This window comes from Triticum aestivum, chromosome 4B, assembly GCF_018294505.1.
Source record: "Triticum aestivum cultivar Chinese Spring chromosome 4B, IWGSC CS RefSeq v2.1, whole genome shotgun sequence".
Classification (NCBI taxonomy): domain Eukaryota; kingdom Viridiplantae; phylum Streptophyta; class Magnoliopsida; order Poales; family Poaceae; genus Triticum; species Triticum aestivum.
The window spans coordinates 4,272,482-4,278,272 of record NC_057804.1 but is presented as its reverse complement, the minus strand read 5'-3'; positions in this window follow the sequence as shown (position 1 = coordinate 4,278,272).

The following is a 5,791-nucleotide window of genomic DNA, read 5'->3' as shown; positions in this document are numbered from 1 at the left end:
AATAAAATAAAAATAATATTTATTAAATAAATAAATAATAATTAAATTAATTAATTAATTAAGGAATTAATTAAGTTAATTAATCATAATTAGATTAAACTAATTAACTAATTAGTTTAATTAAACTGTAATTAGATTAACCTAAACCCTAATTAATTTAAATAGAGAATGACAGGTGGGTCCCACTGGACCCACATGTCAGGGTTGACTCAGTCAACCCCTGTTGACTGCTGACGTCAGCATGACATCATGCTGACATCATTAATACATTTTTTCGAATTAATTAAATAAATAATTAAATTTCAGAAATTAATAAAATCTTTAGAAAATCATATCTTTTAATCCGTAACTCGGATTAAAATGTTTTCAACATGAAAGTTGCTCAGAACGACGAGACGATTCCGGATACGCAGTCCGTTCGTCCGCCACACCCCTCTAACCTATCGAACCCGCAACTTTCCCCCTCCGGCTCCTCTGCCCGAAAACACGAAACACCGGGAATACTTTCCCGGATGTTTTCCCCCCTTCACCGGTATCACCTACTACCGCGTTAGGGCACACCGAACACCGCGTATTGCCTTGTTATATTTTGTGATGCTTTGTTTGCTCTGTATTCATTATTTCTTCCCCCTCTTCTCTCCGGTAGACTACGAGACCGACGCTGATGCCACCGAGTACGACTACGTCACCGACGACCCCTCCTTGTCCGAGCAACCAGGCAAGCCCCCCCCTTGATCACCAGATATCGCCTATTCTCCTCTATACTGCTTGCATTAGAGTAGTGTAGCATGTTACTGCTTTCGTTAATCCTATTCTGATGCATAGCCTGACATTGTCGCTACATCTGTTGATACCTTACCTGCAATCCTAAATGCTTAGTATAGGATGCTAGTTTATCATCATTGGCCCTACATTCTTGTCAGTCTGCCTTGCTATACTATCGGGCCGTGATCACTTGGGAGGTGATCACGGGCATATACTATATACTTTACACTGTTACATTACTGGTGATACTGCTTGGAGATGGGGGCTGAAGGGGCAGGTGGCTCCATCCAGGTAGTGGTGGGCCTGAGTTCCCGACGGCCCCCGACTGTTACTTTGTGGCGGAGCGGCAGGGCAGGTTGAGACCACCTAGGAGACAGGTGGGCCTGGCCCTGTTCGGCGTTCGCGGATACTTAACACGCTTAACGAGATCTTGGTATTTGATCTGAGTCTGGCTACGAGCCTATACGCACTAACCATCTACATGGGAGTAGTTATGGGTATCCCGACGTCGTGGTATCAGCCGAAGCACTTCAGACGTCAGCGACGGAGCGGCGCGCGCCGGGTTGGACTGCGTTAACGCAACTTCCTTTGTAATGGAGGTTGCTAGGTCTGCTCACCGGCCGCGTACGCAACGTGCAGGTGTGCTCAGGGCGATGGGCCCAGACCCCTGCGCGCTTAGGTTTAGACCGGCGTGCTGGCCTCTCTGTTTTGCCTAGGTGGGGCTGCGACGTGTTGATCTTCCGAGGCCGGGCATGACCCAGGAAAGTGTGTCCGGCCAAATGGGATCGAGCGTGTTGGGCTATGTGGTGCACCCCTGCAGGGAAGTTAATCTATTCGAATAGCCGTGATCTTCGGTAACAGGACGACTTGGAGTTGTACCTTGACCTTATGACAACTAGAACCGGATACTTAATAAAACACACCCTTCCAAGTTCCACAGACAACCCGGTGATCGCTTTTCTACAGGGGAACGAGGAGAGGATCGCCGGGTAGGATTATGCTATGCGATGCTACTTGGAGATGCTATTGGAGATGCTACTTGGAGATGCTATTTGGAGATGCTACTTGGAGGACTTCAATCTACTCTCTTCTACATGCTGCAAGACGGAGGCTGCCAGAAGCGTAGTCTTCGACAGGATTAGCTATCCCCCTCTTATTCTGGCCTTCTGCAGTTCAGTCCACTGATATGGCCTCCTTACACATATACCCATGCATATGTAGTGTAGTTCCTTGCTTGCGAGTACTTTGGATGAGTACTCACGGTTGCTTTCTCCCCCCTTTTTTTCCCCCTTTCCTTTCTTTCTGGTTGTCGCAACCAGATGCTGGAGCCCTGGAGCCAGACGCCACCGTCGACGACGACTACTATCCCGGAGGTGCCTACTACTACGTGCTGCCCGCTGATGACGACCTGGAGTAGTTTAGGAGGATCCCAGGCAGGAGGCCTGCTCCTCTTTCGATCTGTATCCCAGTTTGTGCTAGCCATCTTATGGCACCCTGTTTAACTTATGTCTGTACTCAGATATTGTTGCTTCCGCTGACTCGTCTATGATCGAGCACTTGTATTCGAGCCCTCGAGGCCCCTGGCTTGTATTATGATGCTTGTATGACTTATTTTATTTGTAGAGTTGTGTTGTGATATCTTCCCGTGAGTCCCTGATCTTGATCGTACACATTTGCGTGCATGATTAGTGTACGATTAAATCGGGGGCGTCACAAGTGCAAAAGCTCCTCCAACTTGCGGATAATGCCCTTAAGTCCGGCGATATGATCCTTCAGCAAAATATTTTCTTGTGTGAGATACTTGTTCTGTATGCGAGCTAACTCAATCATCTTGAAAGCTTCAATCTCAGTAGGGGTAAAGAGGTTAGTAAGAGGTTGAGGGATGTCTTCTTCTTTCGCCATCAGAGCTTGATCCTCCATGACCTTCTTGATCCCTTCATCCCTGTTGATCTCCTTCGGTTCTTCTCTTTTCAGCTCTATCTTCAATAGCCAAGCATCCTTGTCTTCATTGTTGGAGGAGGGCGACGTCATGGTGCTCTAGATCTGTCAGAAAAATAGCTCGAAACGAAAACAGAGGATATTTGCGTGATACGGTGGTCAAAACTTTCGGGAGATTATATAATGAATTCTTACCGACCAAAATACGTAATATGCAAGAAAATGGAGTCCGGGAGGCACACGAGGTGGCCACGAGACAGGGGGCGCGCCCTCCACCCTCGTAGAGGCCTCGGGTCCTTCCCGGACTACTTCTTTCTTTCCAAAATTCTTAAATATTCCAAAAGGATAAAAATTGCCATTAGAAATGTTTTGGAGTCGGTTTACTTACCGTATGACACACCTATTCCTTTTCAGAGTCTGAAACGTTTTGGAAAGTATCCCTTATGTATCCCTCCGGGGTTACGGTTTGAATAACATTAGTTTCAATATTGATAGGATTACCTGAGATATAATGTTTAATTCTTTGACCGTTCACCACCCTCAGACTTGTGCCTTCGAAGTTGTTGATTTTTATGGCGCAGAAACGATAGACCTCCTCGATTACGTAAGGACCTTCCCATTTAGAGAGAAGTTTTCCTGCAAAAAATCTTAAATGAGAGTTGTCATGCCGGCGTTTGACTTTTTCTTTGAATAGCTTGGCATTCTCATAGGCTTGGGTCTCCATTCATCAAGTGAGCTAATATCAAATAACCTCTTCTCACCAGCAAGTTTGAAGTCATAGTTGAGCTCTTTAATAGCCCAATATGCTTTATGTTCAAGTTCAAGAGGTAAGTGACATGCTTTTCCATAAACCATCTTATACGGAGACATACCCATAGGATTTTTATATGCAGTTCTATAGGCCCATAATGCATCGTCAAGTTTTTTGGACCAGTTCTTTCTAGATCTATTGACAGTCTTTTGCAAAATTAATTTGAGCTCTCTATTGCTCAACTCTACTTTACCACTAGACTGCGGGTGATAAGGAGATGCGATTCTATGATTAACATCATACTTAGCAAGCATCTTACGGAAAGCACCATGAATAAAATGTGAACCACCATTAGTCATAAGATATCTAGGGACTCCAAACCTCGGAAAAATTGACTTCTTTAAACATCTTAATAGAGGTGTTATGATCAGCACTCCTAGTTGGAATAGCTTCTACCCACTTAGTAACGTAATCACCAGCAACTAAAATATGTGTGTAACCATTAGAGGTAGGAAAAGGTCCCATATAATCAAAGCCCCAAACATCAAACGGTTCAATAACAAGATAATAGTTCATAGGCATTTCTTGACGTCTACTAATATTACCAATTCTTTGACATTCATCAAAAGACAAGAAAAACTTATGAGCATCTTTGAAGAGAGTAGGCCAATAAAAACCGGATTGCAATACCTTATGTGCAGTTCTGTCTCCAGCGTGGTGTCCTCCATATGGTTCGGAGTGACACTTGCGTAGGATCTGTTCCTGTTCATCCTCAGGTACACAACGTCTAATAACACCATCTACTCCTTCTTTATAAAGGTGTGGGTCATCCCAGAACTATTGTCTTAAATCATAAACGAACTTTTTCTTTTGTTGGTATGTGAAACTAGGTGGTATAAATTTAGCAACAATGTAATTAGCATAATCAGCATACCATGGAGCAGTACGAGAAGCATTAATGACCGCTAATTGTTCATCAGGAAAGCTATCATTAATAGTTAGTGGGTCATCAAGAACATTCTCTAGCCTAGACAAGTTGTCTGCAATGGGGTTCTCAGCTCCCTTCCTATCAATAATATGCAAATCAAATTCTTGGAGCAAGAGAACCCATCTAATAAGTCTAGGTTTAGCATCTTTCTTTTCCATAAGATATTTAATAGCAGCATGATCAGTGTGAATAGTAACTTTAGAATCAACAATATATGGTCTGAACTTATCACAAGCAAATACAACTGCTAAGAATTCTTTTTCAGTAGTAGCATAATTTCTCTGGGCAGTATCAAGAGTCTTACTAGCATACTGGATAACATTCAATTTCTTATCAACTCTTTGCCCTAGAACAACACCTACAGCATAATCACTAGAATCACACATAATTTCAAAAGGTAAATTCCAATCAGGTGGCACAATAGGTGCAGTAATCAAAGCTTTCTTAAGTATTTCAAATGCTTCTACGCAATCATCATCAAAGACAAAAGGAATATCTTTTTGTAATAAATTAGTCAGAGTCCTAGAGATTTTAGAGAAGTCCTTAATGAACCTCCTATAAAAACCGGTATGACCAAGGAAACTTCTTATACCTTTTATGTCCTTGGGACATGTCATCTTTTCAATAACATCAACTTTAGCTTTATCAACTTCAATACCTCTCTCGGAAATCTTATGCCCCAAGACAATGCCTTCATTAACCATAAAGTGGTACTTTTCCCAATTCAACACGAGACTAGTGTCTTCACATCTCTGCAAAACTCGATCAAGGTTGCTCAAGCAATCATCAAAAGAGGATCCATAAACGGAGAAATCATCCATGAATACCTCACAAATCTTTTCACAAAAGTCAGAGAATATAGCCATCATGCATCTTTGAAAGGTAGCAGGTGCATTACATAAACCAAAAGGCATATGTCTATAAGAAAAAGTACCGAAAGGGCAAGTGAAAGTAGTTTTTGATTGATCCTTCAATGACATAGGTATTTGAGAGAACCCAGAATAACCATCTAGAAAGCCGAAATTTGTGTGTTTGGATAGTCTTTCTAGCATTTGATCAATAAAAGGTAAAGGGTAATGATTCTTAGTAGCTTTATTTAATTTACGGAAATCAATTACCATCCTATAACCTGTAATAATTCTTTGCGGGATCAATTCATCTTTATCATTAGGAATGACAGTAATACCTCCCTTTTTAGGAACACAATGGACAGGGCTTACCCAATCACCATCAGCAACGGGATAAATTAATTTTGTGTTGGCATAACGTGGGACCAATGCCCTTGAGATCATCCAGAGTATATCCAATAGTAGCACGGTGCTTCTCCAGAGTTTTCAATAGTCTTTCTT